General features: G+C 32.1%; 1 protein-coding gene across 1 annotated transcript in view; it reads left to right on the top strand.

Moving 5' to 3' along the window:
- The first annotated feature begins 11,006 nt into the window (after nucleotides 1–11,006).
- The window catches only part of LOC135134434 (KH domain-containing, RNA-binding, signal transduction-associated protein 2-like), a 197,882-nt gene continuing 195,265 nt past the window's right edge, over nucleotides 11,007–13,623 (top strand). Inside the window, exon 1 of the mRNA XM_064063112.1 lies at nucleotides 11,007–11,179. The gene's annotated coding sequence lies outside the window, so the exon portion shown is untranslated. The remainder of the gene's footprint in view (nucleotides 11,180–13,623) is intronic.

Genomic DNA, 13,623 nt, shown 5'->3' with positions numbered 1-13,623 from the left:
TAATTGAAAACTTGCTATTGATCTACTGCACCGAAACGAAGCTGGTGCACTTTATTCCAAGCAGATTTTCATTAGTAACGCAGGATAATTATTAGAAGCATCTTCATCCACTTGGAGTTCGAAAAACTATTTCAGCAAAAAAAGTTGAGACCTCCTAACACATCCTACAAATTTTGAAGTTTTCACTTTCATTTTCTTAATGCATAGATTATTATTATTAAAACAAAACGGTGATAATTGAGCTGATGAGGTACTAAATAGGAGTTGAAAAATCGTTACATGGACAGCTGTTAACAATTTTTTTAGATATTATTCGGCGTATGAACTTTAGGATTATTATGATGGTGCAGTTTCAGTCGGAAAAGTTCTCTACAAACGTCAGAGCTTTCTGCGTGTGCGTTTGTTTGCTGTTGCGTAGGTTTTACATTTCCTCATACGTTTTTGGAAAGAGTTTCAAACTCACCGACTCACAAAAGCTCGTTTTTTTGGACGACGGTCCTTTGAACAAAGGTAATTCATTTCATGAAAAATCGTTTAATGTTAATTATAAAACTTTGTAGTTAGTGTATTTGGTGCGGTTTGTTAGTAGATCCCTTTAAATGAAAGGTTCCAAAATTGTAAACAAGAAGTTTTGTTTAATATAGGGTTCTATATACTGTTTTTTATGATCAGAAATTAAGGTCAAGATCTCCAGCAAATGTCATTCTATCGTTCAGTAATATAGTGAATATTATAAAAATTTAACAAGAAACTTTGTTGTGTACTTTTAATCTGTGTGACAAGCACGTTAAGAACGGCGTTCAAACTCTATATATCCCAACTAAATCCTTACAAAAGAGTAAACCAATATCGACGCCAGACGTCAAGTTAAAATGACATTTGATGTTCGTTGACTGCTCGAGAAAAAAAAAATGCACTGAAAAATACAATGTTTCAGTAACGTAGGTAAATACAAAAATATGTGGAAGTTTCGCGTATTGAGTTTAGATGCCTGACAGTATCTATACAGAGTTGAATCGTAAAAATAAACCATGTACTTTAGAAATTGCTACGAATTTCTTGAACAAATGTATGGAACTCACCATAATGGAAATCGGTAATAAGACTATTTTGTTTCAAATTTCAAAGATATACTCTTACAAGCTTACATCGTCTGTACGGTTAATAAATATAAAAGAGAATATCGGTAGATTACACAACGAGTAAATCAAATTTAATAGTCCGCTGATTCCATCAGTGGCAGCGTTAAAAACGTGGGTCTTCATTATCAAGTTTTATTTGCGTAAATTGTAGCAAATTTTTATTTATGTCGGTTAATAAAGAAAGAAAAAGTGGCATGTTTACCCAGTTTGATTGCTCTCTGGTAGAATACGTAATACTAGGGAGGCGCACATAACAAAGAGATAATTTAATCTCGTGTATTTTACCGTAGTAACGTAACGTGCTTAAACATTATTAGCGTTAGTCCTTTCCGGTGAGAATACTTTTAATACCTTTGCTTAAATCTCTGTGGGCCGAACCGTTTTAAATGAATTGTGACATCTGTGAATATATGTAACCATTATTAGATAAATTTAATTGGTAGATTAAACAAATGTGTATGTACAAAATTCGCGGACTAGAGTTTGAACAGATTACGGAATTATATCATAAAAGTCGTTCCCTAAATCCTAATTTGACATTAAATCATCAAAAAATACTTAAATAGGGTAAATGTGTACAAGAGTGCGCATATGTATAAGAGTACGCACTGATGATTTCTGCTTATTAGTGCCATCTGGGTAAGATGAAGTTATACCATTCAGAATTTAATGTTAAACCTGAGATAAAGGTGCAAAAGTGACCTGAATATAGTTTATAGTTTGGTCGTACTGACGATTTTATGTTCACACGTTGTGTGGATGTAATTTTTACCGCTCATAGTTTTAGTTTTTTGTAAGGTACGTACCAGTTCTTTTATTTTACAGTAATAATTTTCATTAGTTGTAACTTTTAAGGTGTCGTTATACACTAACAGTTTTACACTTTCTGTCCATCAAAAGCTTTTAACTTTGAAAACATTAGGTTATGTACAAATGTACAAGAGTGCGCAGCGAGGTATTGTATAAGCGTGCGCATTGCTTGCAATATGTAGTCTAATAGTCTTGGAGATACATATCATACGGTAATGAATTATTTAACTCTACTACTTTGTACTGCTTCTCGAGTTGTGGGGTGGTGGTTATGGTGATTTTTTTTTTATTTTTACTTCCTGAGCGTGTTGTAATCGAGTCCGTCGACCGACTTTCTATTCTTACGTTTTCTCGTCTTTTCAAGACCCCTAGAGTACGAAGAAATAGGTCTCCCGTTTTATGTGTAGTCTGTAGTCACTTATTCCCATTTATTTTCACCTTAGAAACAAATATTTTTTCATAAAATGTAATGCGTACTCATAAGCGTTCAAATGCGCACTCTTGTGCAATGAACTGTCTAACAGTGCGCATTTACACATCTTGACAAAAATTGAAATTACTCTTAAAATATAGTGGTGTTGGGGCGTACAATTAAATATATCTGATCTCTAAACATGTATATAACGAACCCATATCATAAAATTTGTCTATCCAAAAAAATTAAAAAGTTGTTGACAGTTTTACACTAAGTGCGTACTCTTGTACACATTTACCCTAAGATGTTTTCGAATTTTAAGTGGCCGGAACGTACTATCTTAGTTGAAAATCTTAATAGCAAGAGACATCGAGTAATGCTTCATTTCAAAGCTCTTTCAATCTTGAATCCAAACCATATGTTTATTCTTTCTTGCTCTATTTTTCGTGAAATCGATAATGGTGTATCAACCTATCAACAATATTAAAAATAGGACAATGTTTGTTTTGAACACTAATTTATAAATATTTTCTTGTAAAGTGTAAGTTTTTCTTAATCATAAAAAATATTTTTTCTGCTTAATAATCACGTACAATTAAAATAATCAAATGTCATATTTAGAATAAAGTAAAATAAAGAACAAATATGACATCAAACTGTAAAGTTTGTCTAAAATTATCAGCTCTGAATTAATTAAACCTTACTAATGAAAAGAAACTTAATTATCTGTTTTATACCGGGAAAGTTAAAAATCCCCATTTGAATTAGCCATCAATTTACATTCTACTCATTACAATGTAAATATCACTTATTTCTTTTAAGTTCAAGTTTAAATTGATCTGTTTTTCATAATTCAAGTTTCCTAAAACCCTTTAGGTTTTCCACTTGAAAATCACTGTCGACAAAACTTTTGTAAGAAGGCGAGCGATGCAAATCTTGTGAAGAAACTTTGTGTCAAGAGTCAGTTTATGAAAGTGAAAATCTCCTAAGCTAACAATTTTTATAAATTCGATAATTTGGGTAAATAAGATCAATGGAAATTATTATACTTACTTATACCCGTTACATTATCTTCATATTGCTGTCTATATGGATATATTATACAGTAACCAAGGACAACATGTTAGGTTATTGATTAACACTCTGAGGTCTGTAAAATTAAAATTGCGGTTAACGTTGCAAGAGAAAAATACTTGTTTTATGCGCTGTTTGTTGCATTCGACTAAAATTACAAATGCTTTTTACGACTACTGAACAAATTTCCAATTCCATTGGGTTTTAAGACTTACTGTAAACAAACCACCCAACTGCACAGTGATTTACAACTATTTTCTATCAATAAACAGTGAGTAATAATGCTGAAAGGGTACAAAAGTGAGACCTATCTAGTTTCAAATGCTGCGGAATGTAACTACACTTTTATTGCAGACTGTTTCTCATTTAAGTCATACAACTCTTTGAGGGATTCTCAGAGGGGATTAGATTGTGTAGAGCATAACAGAGAAAAGGAAAGGAATATTCTTAGAGTTTAAAAGAAATAAATCAAGAAAAATTTGCATTAATCATTATTTTCAGAGTTTCAATTGGATGCTAGAAGTGTAATTCTGTCACATCAAACTTTTGAATTCAAGAGACTTTCTTTACCCTGAAAGTATCTATGTATCTTCAACTGCAACTTTTTTTACCAACTAACTACATAAATTGCCCTAGATAATTACTCTAACTGTTGAATTTGTGGAACACGACTTTCAAACCTAAAGCAGTTAAAGATAAATAATTTTATATAAACACTGTAAATAATTTATTAGAAAAGAAGCTTCAAGTCTGCCTGGTCTCCTTCAACAAAAAAAAGATCTTTAAATAAAACGGTGATGTTCATTTCAAAGATTCACATCTGACATTTACTTACCTACATTGTTTAAACAAAATTATTTTTATTGAAAATTGTTTGAAAAGACGTATTCTACTACTTCATTTAATGAACTCTGTATAATAAGTACTACGACTGTGGGAAGATTGTAACAGCGAAAGCTTATTCATAATTTTTATTAATAGTTTTCTGGTTCTCTCATCCGAGAGCTCTAATTTCAAATCTTTAATTTCTCTTAGCTCGAGCACAATTTGCACAAATTGTACCATGTACCATGATTTTAATATTTATTTTAAAAGAAATTAAAATAATTTAGTGTTACAGTCTTTGGAAGAAATTGTGATATTTTTCGCTTAATTACAATATAAAAAATTTAAAACAGGAATAATTTCTTAAATTTTGTGATGACGTCATAACATGTTTGGTAGAGATAAACCAACAAATTTCATTAATGTTTTACCGTCTACACAATATTTTTAAAGTTTATGTAAGATTTCACAATAATCCGTTTTGCAATTGGTTAATAAAATCGCCAACAGACGAAAGGCAAGATGGAAAATTGAGACCTTTTCTCATCTTCTAAGACCTATGAAAGATGGAGAAAACATGAAATTAGCCATTAGTTTTGTTCTTATTTCAAATAACTTGTTCTCCTAAATAAACGACGATGCTGATTTACAACATAGCTGCAATACAGACAAATTCTTGTTTTGGTTTATTCCCTAATCATGACTAGTACTCGTAAAACGAACTTCCCGAATCAACTTCATGTCCACCTTCACTAAAAAACATATTAACCACTTAAATTCCAAAAATTGAGTGCTGTGCTGATATCAACAACTCAGCGTTACAAGGCCAAAAAAATTACTGCTAATTGCCAACATTTTGAAAGTTATGAAATGTCACAAGTCATAATTACATTGACAAGGGTAAGTAAGAATTATGACTCGATTGGGAAGTGGAGCTTTATCGATCGGGAAACAAACACCATCAACCTAAAACGGAATGGTGATGTTTATCGTCATGTAATGATAATCAACAAAAATCGCTGTTAATGGCATTAAATCACTTCTAGTTTTATTTGAAATTCCAGTTAAAGACTAAAATACAATTCTTCTTCAATAATTTGTTCATTGCAGTCAGATAACTGCAGGCTTTACCTACCTTTTCAACGGAATCTCACTAAATTGAATTCAGAGGAATCAAAGAAATCATCACGGATCTATTGAATATTCATTTCTTTGAGAGCTCTTTATTTGCATATGCTAGTCAAGTTCGGACAGGATTCCGATCGGTTCTGTCAGAAAATTTCAAACAAAGAAAATAATCAAGCTCGGGCAGGTGTTTTCGAATAGAAAAAAAGAGGTAAAATGTGTTCTGAAGTGAAAATAAAAGAGCTTGACAGGGAAACTATAAAAAAATATATGCATGAGTTCATCAACTACTATTGGAATGATAGTGGTTAAAAATAATTGAAACCAGGTAGAGAAGGAACTAATATTAAAGATAACGGAATATTTGTAGTCTAATCTGATTCTAAATCTTGATGTGTCGTGATACTGAATCTTAAAATTGGGAAGCTCAGGCATTATTTGCTGTTTTAATAAAAACTAATACTGAATATACCGCAGTAGTTTACATTTAAAATACAGCGAAAGAAAAATTATTACACAATACATATGCATAAGTTAGAAAAGGGAAAATATGGAGACATAATTTTTTGATGTTGGCTTGAAAATGTTAAAAATGTCGAGCGCTTCACCAGACTATAAGTACAGAAGTTATTTTTGGAGACTAGCCGATGAACGACTATCAGCAAACCCAAAAACTTGTTATTTTCAAGATATTGGCTAAAGTATTGTAGTTATTTGTCTAAGTAATACGCCAATTTGGCGCACGACAATGTTTTTTTGGCCAGATGTAACGTTTTCGGCACGTGTTGCAGCAACATTTTTATGCAAAACGCCATATTAATGATAAAATGGCATTTATGTTTTCTGCTACTCGTTTTTGAAATCGATCACAAATCGCTATTCTTAAAATTGCTTAATTTTACACTTTCAAGGCTTGAACTGTAAACACAGAAACATTTTTTTGTTATGTATTTATTGTTTTCCAAAATCTTTCTTTGATAAATTATTAATGCTTTCACAAAATAAGAGAGCTATCTTTCCATCGTAGCTTTCTCCCCCTTTAGTGCTGTTTTTTGCTAAAGAATGCTGTTACAATAAGGGAATTGAATATAAGTTAATTATATGAAATCATTTTATTGTAAAAACATTGTATTGTTGGCGAAGCATTTTCGTGGTCTCGAATGATTTGGTAAATCAGGTGCGCCTCGTAAAAAAATCGAAAATACTAGTTCGTGTTTTAGTTTCACCGAGAGTTTTCTTCTACTACAAGGACTGACTATTTTACTTAGGAAAAGAGTTAGGTACGTATTATTTAAAACGAAAACGATTATAAATATTTCTAGATAAATTCACGTGAAATGCATAGTTTTTGGAATAATAAAACATAAACTTCCGATGCAGAGTAAAATCGCATCAAATACGTTAAATATTAAAATTTTTACAAAATTTAGACTTCTTGTCAATCATAAACATCTCAGCGAAAAATGCTATTGGTCTCATTTATTAATTAAGCTGTATTGGCTAAATTGTATGACCACGTAGGGCCAGAATTCTTGCGAAGAACTTTGCCGTTAGAAGTGGTTAGTGACTTTCGATTCGCGTCTGACCGATAGTCCCACCTTTGCTGAAGATTTTCCGTCGACTTCATTTAATTATTTCCGAACGCTCCCAGCGCTTTCCGAAGTTTTTCGAACAATTCCAAACGCCTTTGGAGATTTTTGAGCGACTTCCGACGCCATATAATACTGCTAAGGTTAAATAAACGTCGAAAAGATAGACAAATTGCGTATTTTTGTTTAGAGTCTGCATAATTCTTTGCAAATTTCAACATTGTGTTCTAGTATTTACAGTCATTCAAAACTATTATTATTATTATTATGATCATCGCGGTGATATTATAGATAAAAATATTTCAGTAGATACAAATTAGTGTAAAGATGAATAAAAGTCTGTTACCACAAAATAAATGAAGACTTGAAGATATAATGTACAGGCGTTGATACAGTGAAAGTGGTAAACTAAAAACGAAGAAGCAAAAATCATATATAAGGAAATATTTTATCTCAACATAGATTATAAAAATTTAGTCGAAGATTACTTCGACAGAACTTCCCTCGTCCATCAAAACTTATCAAATCCAGCTCTTTCGAAAAAATAAAAGATTTGATTTTGCGAATTCTATTGTTTTTTATGGCAACCATTATAAGCTAAAATAAAAATATGTACCTAATATTTGAGTAAAGATAAAGAAACGTGTTAACTGTTTCTTACAAGTGAGTTCTTCTATTACAAAATTTTGTGTTGATATTATCCACATTTTTGCAAGGACGCATATATCAGTTTGGATAGATCTATTGTAATACCGATAATAAATGTATTGTATTATTATTTTTGAATCGTGATTTATAATCAATAAAATAACGAAACAATTTAATCACGTCTGCCGTATGTAATAACAGAGGTGCGACTGAAGACTGAACTGAAAAGCATTTATGGTATTTAAGACAAATATCGATAACACATATCAACCTCTAGACGTGAGAGTAAAACAGAAAATAAAAGATGTTTTCTGCGAATTGCAATAACCGGATCACAATGCCGACGGTCCAGACTTTTTTATTGCTCTGACTTCCGTTTATTGAATAAAACATTACATTTTATTTTGATTTTCGATGTTGTAATTCACATTTGATTAATTATAACTTGTCTAGATTTAAATATAGAGCCTCCCCCTCGCTACGACCTCGTCTAGGGGTTATGAAATATCGAGAAAATATGAAAGTACCAAATTGCCCGACTGATTCCATTATTGTACGTCCTTAGGTTATCCGTGATAAGAAAAACAACTTGAAAGTGTTTATGTTTATGCATCGAAAGAATGTCACGTAGAAATTTGTTTGATTTGAATGAGTTCGTCCCCTAAAAACAGAGGATCAAAACTATTAAGTAATTTGTTACAATCAACAAAATGTTCTGAATTTCATTATTATAATTCTTTTTAAATAAAGGCCGTTGTATTTTCACATTTTCGGGAAAATTGATTAACTCGTTCTTAATATGATCAATAAAAAATATGAATGCAATGATGAATCACAAGTAAAAACTCATCATATTTTGCACATTTTGGGTAGAATTTATTCGAGAAATAAACACATTTATTTTGATTAACAATTTACCACGCTTACAATGACTTTAAAACGTCTGCAAGATATCAAAGTATTCAGTTTTGCAATTCTTGATTTAAACAATAAAATAAACTGACTCAGTCATTAATTTTTTTAAGACACCCTGTATAAGCAAATCTAAAAAATATTAATGCAGGGATAAATCATAAGTATTGACTTATCATACTTTGCACATTTAAGACAGGATTTGTTCAGAAAAATTTTGAGGTGACGTCATCAATTTTTTAGGGCGGATGTGCAAATATATTTTGATAAAAAATGTACCATGTTCATGATAACTTTAAAACATATCCAAGATTTCAAGGTATTCGATTTTGTAATTCCTGATTAAATCCTTAAAATAAATTCAAGCATTCAGTATTTTTTGTCACCCTGTATAAGCAAATCCAAAAAATATAAATGAAATAATAAATCACAAGTACAGATTCATCCTATTTTGTACGTTTTAGATAGGATTTATTGGCAAAATTTTGAGCTGACGTCATATATTTTTTGAAGGGGATAAGTAAATATATTTTGATTACAAATTTATCATGCCTATCACAACCTTAAAACATCTGCAAGATTTCAAAGCCTTCGGTTTGAAGATGCATAATTATACTGCAAAATGTTGTTTTATACCTAATTTTTATTTTTTTCCAAAAATTTTGACGTTTTGAGTAAAAACTCAACACGGAGTCACAAACTACATTTACTATGTACAATTTTGAAGTGACGTTATCACATTATAGGTGCGGATGATTAGACAAATTTTGGTTAGCGTTTTACGATCTACATGATATTTCTAATATAAATACAAAATTTGACAACAATCGGCATAGTACTTTCGGAGATCATCTGTCTAATAAAAATCCGTCACGGCAAACAGAGAGACCGAAACGGGAGACCTATTTCTTCGTACTCTAGGGGTCATGAACGATCGAGAAAACGTCAAAGTAGAGAGTCGGCCGACGGACTCGATTACAATACTTCTTTTGCTTACGCTCGGGAAGTAAAAATAAGCAAAACATTTTAATCAAACGTGATTATTACAATATATGTAGTTAAATTACATGCATGATGTTCCACAGAGTTATTCCGATTTATTTCCTTAAAATACTCTGTTAGTAATTCCTAGTCGCTTTTAATTAATCAAAATTATTGTCATTGTTTAAAAATAAAAGTGATTTTTTTCGATAAGCTGTCCAATTGACTAGAAAAATGAAAAACCTACCTGTTCTCTTGCAGCGATTTCATCGAATTGAATTCAAAGGAAGGAGACATATCATTACGGGACTATTGAGTGTTCATTTCTTTGAAAGCTCTTACTCGTCTACTCTTGTCAAGTCTGTATAAATAATTTGATCGGTTCTATTTGAAAATTTGTAAGAACAAAAAATCAGAATAAGGCACACATAATTAATTTGTTTGAAATTAAAATTGTCGCAGCCGGTAGAATAAAATAGCAATGGAAAATACAGTAACAGCCTTTTCTGATAGACAAAATTATTTGGGTATGTACAAATGAAATCAATAACGGAGATGGAATAGTTACTATCAAATGCAATTTTTTAGAATACCGGTCACAATGTAAAAGAGACTACTACTTCTTTCAGGGGATCGAACCCACGACTTTCACCCATCTGAACTAAAAGCGGTTGAAACTAGGGGTAACTCAAGGCGGATTCATAAAACACAAGTACAGAGGTATGTTATTTTATACAATTTAAATAGTAGACATCGGTCCAGTAGCAACGGGGCACCTCTTTTTTCATACGTAAAAAAGTATGATATTGTTTTGAAAAAACTCATTAACTTTCTTTTAGAGGGGCAAAAAGTTTTGTGTAAATAACTCTAAAAACTTCTTCTAATCTTCGGCTGTTTTTGACGTAATTTTAATTCAGACTTAATATACATTCTATTCATTAACTTACTACTAGCTTTTGATTGTTCGAGATGTCGCTGGTTGCATAAAAACAAAAACTACCTCTTCGATAAAATGTCTAAAGCATTCGATTAAGAAAAAACTATCAATCCTCTCAGCGATCTCATCGAATTGAATTCAAAGGAATCAAAGAAATCATCACGGGTCTGTTGAATATTCATTTCTTTGAGAGGTCTTTATTTGCATACTTGACTCAAGCCCGTACAAATAATCGTTCCGTTCTTTCGGAAAATTTGTAACAACGAAAAATCATGATCAGACAGGTGCGCTTAACTTTCCTAAAAGCTGCGATTGACAAAGAAACAAATGTTCTCGTGCGTAACAACATCCAAAACACGACCGTTAAGAAAGCCAACCGCAAGACACCGTATTTACGCTAACCTATCACTGTCTAAAAGACCACCAGTTACCGAACGAAATAAAAACAGGTACAAGAGATGTTAAAAAACCTTCCGAAACCCATGGACTCAACGCATGCGTTACGCGAAGGAAAATCTGCATCGCTCAGTTTCCCAGGCAGTCCCGGACCGACGCCGACGACGTCGACTGTGCTTTCGTGCTCCAGGGCGTCGTGACGTGCTTCTGCATAGTAGCGGCGAAGTCCACGAGGAGATTTGCCGGTTTCTTTTTTGACAAGCGCCGTTCACTTACACTCCTTTTCATGTAACACGAATATGCTTGGAAGCTTTCCCTCTTTCAGGTACGTTTGTAGACAATGTTTTCGTTTTGTTTGTCTGTTTGAAGACGGTGCTTGTTGCACACTGCAGGTTATTTTCGGAGAGGAAGTTTTCAGCGTTTCTGACAATTTCATAAAAACTTCTAGAAAGTTGACTTTTGAGAGGCGATTTTTTTTCAGTCGTAGGGTTGTTGTTGCCCTTCGATAGTTAGACGAACTGCAAAGATTTCACTTTGAAATATTGCGGAACGAGGGAACTGTTAATTGGATAGAATTTATATTTATTGTTTGCTTGACGTAAACAGGTCCGGTGATGAATTTCGCGTTGACCGTGCTCAAAACTCGTCGTCGCTGAGGACTTCATAAATGCCTCTAAAGTACTTCCACACGCATTTGATCTGTCAAAAGCCGAATAAATCCCGAGGTTTGCATAAAGAGATGACGGAATCAATAGAGTATGCATTGCCACTCTGAAAGGGTGAGAGCCAAAATAGTGACCAGCACAAAGGGTAATTAGAACGGAAAATTAGTTATTTAAATTTAAATTAGTGCAGAAAGAGCTCGCTAACGATTCCACTGGTACTGGAATTAGTGAACAATCAAAGAGATTTGAATTCATCTAGTTAAAAACCTTTACAAAAGACGAGCCAAGCTGGCACATTCAACAATGCCGAATTGAAACGTTTCACAGATGCACTGTTTGGAAGCTTTTTTTTCTAAAAATAAATGTTTATGTGGCTTGTTAAAATGCAAAGAAATGAGCGTATTCTGGTCCAAAAAAGATCTCGTGTTGCACGACGGTGAAAAACCTGTCACATTATGATCACCGAAATAAAGGTGGAAACTTCGAGCTGGTATTCAGCCACAGACTATTAAAAATACAGTCTTTCAACGACGTTGCAATAAAGAGAGAAAGTCGGGTAATAACATTTAAGTAAACAAATCTCGATTCACAAATCGTAGAAGCTAATTTAGAAACTTGGCAGGATTTCTTTGCCGTAGCGTAATTTATTTTTTAATAGACTAATATTTTCACTACTAAATTCATCCGTGACGTGGTAAAGTAATGATGTATTTGTTACGTAGTTCAATTCCTTCGTCGCGTCTGGCACATATAGCTTTCCTAGAAACTGAGTTATTGTAAAATAGACAACGAACAAAATGAGACAAGACAGGTGTCATGAAATCTAACAATAATGAATATGTTTTGTTTGTCTCAAGATTTTTTCTAGAATTTTCTAAAAGTGGCCAAAGGTAAATAAATATGAAAAAATAAAAAAAATTAGCATCGATTAAACTAAACAATGACAACTACTTTAGAGGTTCAAAAACTGAAGCCAAGAAAATTTGTCGGCTATGGAAATTTTTTATTTGTTAATTGAAAACATTTCTGCTTCTATTTCATTCTTTCTCTTATTTAAAAATATCAAAAATTAAAGTTTCTGTTTTAAAAAGAAACAAAGCGAAATTTTATTCTCCATTTTTTGAATTTATTTCATACATTTCAAGTACACTGTATTAAAAATCATTAAAAAATATTGCTAATGGATATACGAATTTTCATAAACTGTTAAATCAGATTAAACAATGAAATTTTAAAACAAGAGTCACTGTATTTGCTATTGAGTTTCAGCGGCTATTGATCGCCTGAATTTTTAATTCTGATGTCGGTTAGTTAGTAGGTCTACGAAGCAGTAAATCGTGAACGATTTGTAAATGCTGTATATCGTTTACAGCCGTTTATTCACTAACTGGTTGAATTTTGTAGTCTATAGACTAATATATTTTAATGCTCCAGTTAAATTTCCAGTTTTTTTAAGTCAAAATAATGACCAAGATAATTAGATTTCAGTGTAAATTAAAATGTTAATAAACATGACATTTGTCAGCTTATCATTTAAGAAAAAAATTTGTGGTGAGATAATTGGTAGCACATCTTTATATTCCGTTGACCAAACTAGTTGTTTGGCATGTTTAATTTCATAATTCACAAGAAAACTTTCAACAGCTTTTTATAGAAAGTAATTTCTGTGTTAGGAGTACAAAATTAGAGTTAACTGTTTTCATAACAGCGTATTTTACTCAGTAATAATAACAGTCCCACTGCACAGCAAAAAGTTTTTATGTTCCAACGCAAGTGGCGAATTTAATGTAGAATAAAATGATCTGATGAAAACTCTTACTTTCGCTTTGCGTAGGAGATCCACACCGAGGATTTTAGTTAGGGAATAGTGTTAGGGTAAAGTTTAAAAACACACCTGTTATATCGTATGATTATTTAAATTTCTGCTCTAGTTGGCCTACGTAAACGTCATGGCCAACTAGAGCAGAAATTTAAAAAATCACTCGATAAAAAGTACAGTCAGCAAACACGAACTTATTTACGTTATTGTGTACTCTTTTAAATGTAAACTGATTACTCGAACGCATCAAAAAACAACTAAATACAGGCAGTGTTTGAATTAATT

The sequence above is a fragment of the Zophobas morio genome, unplaced genomic scaffold (genome assembly GCF_036711695.1).
Source record: "Zophobas morio isolate AGI-343-1 ecotype UQ-CSIRO unplaced genomic scaffold, CSIRO_AGI_Zmor_V1 ptg000023l, whole genome shotgun sequence".
Classification (NCBI taxonomy): domain Eukaryota; kingdom Metazoa; phylum Arthropoda; class Insecta; order Coleoptera; family Tenebrionidae; genus Zophobas; species Zophobas morio.
Note: the sequence above shows the minus strand (reverse complement) of the source record. Positions and strands in the feature narration are given on the sequence as shown.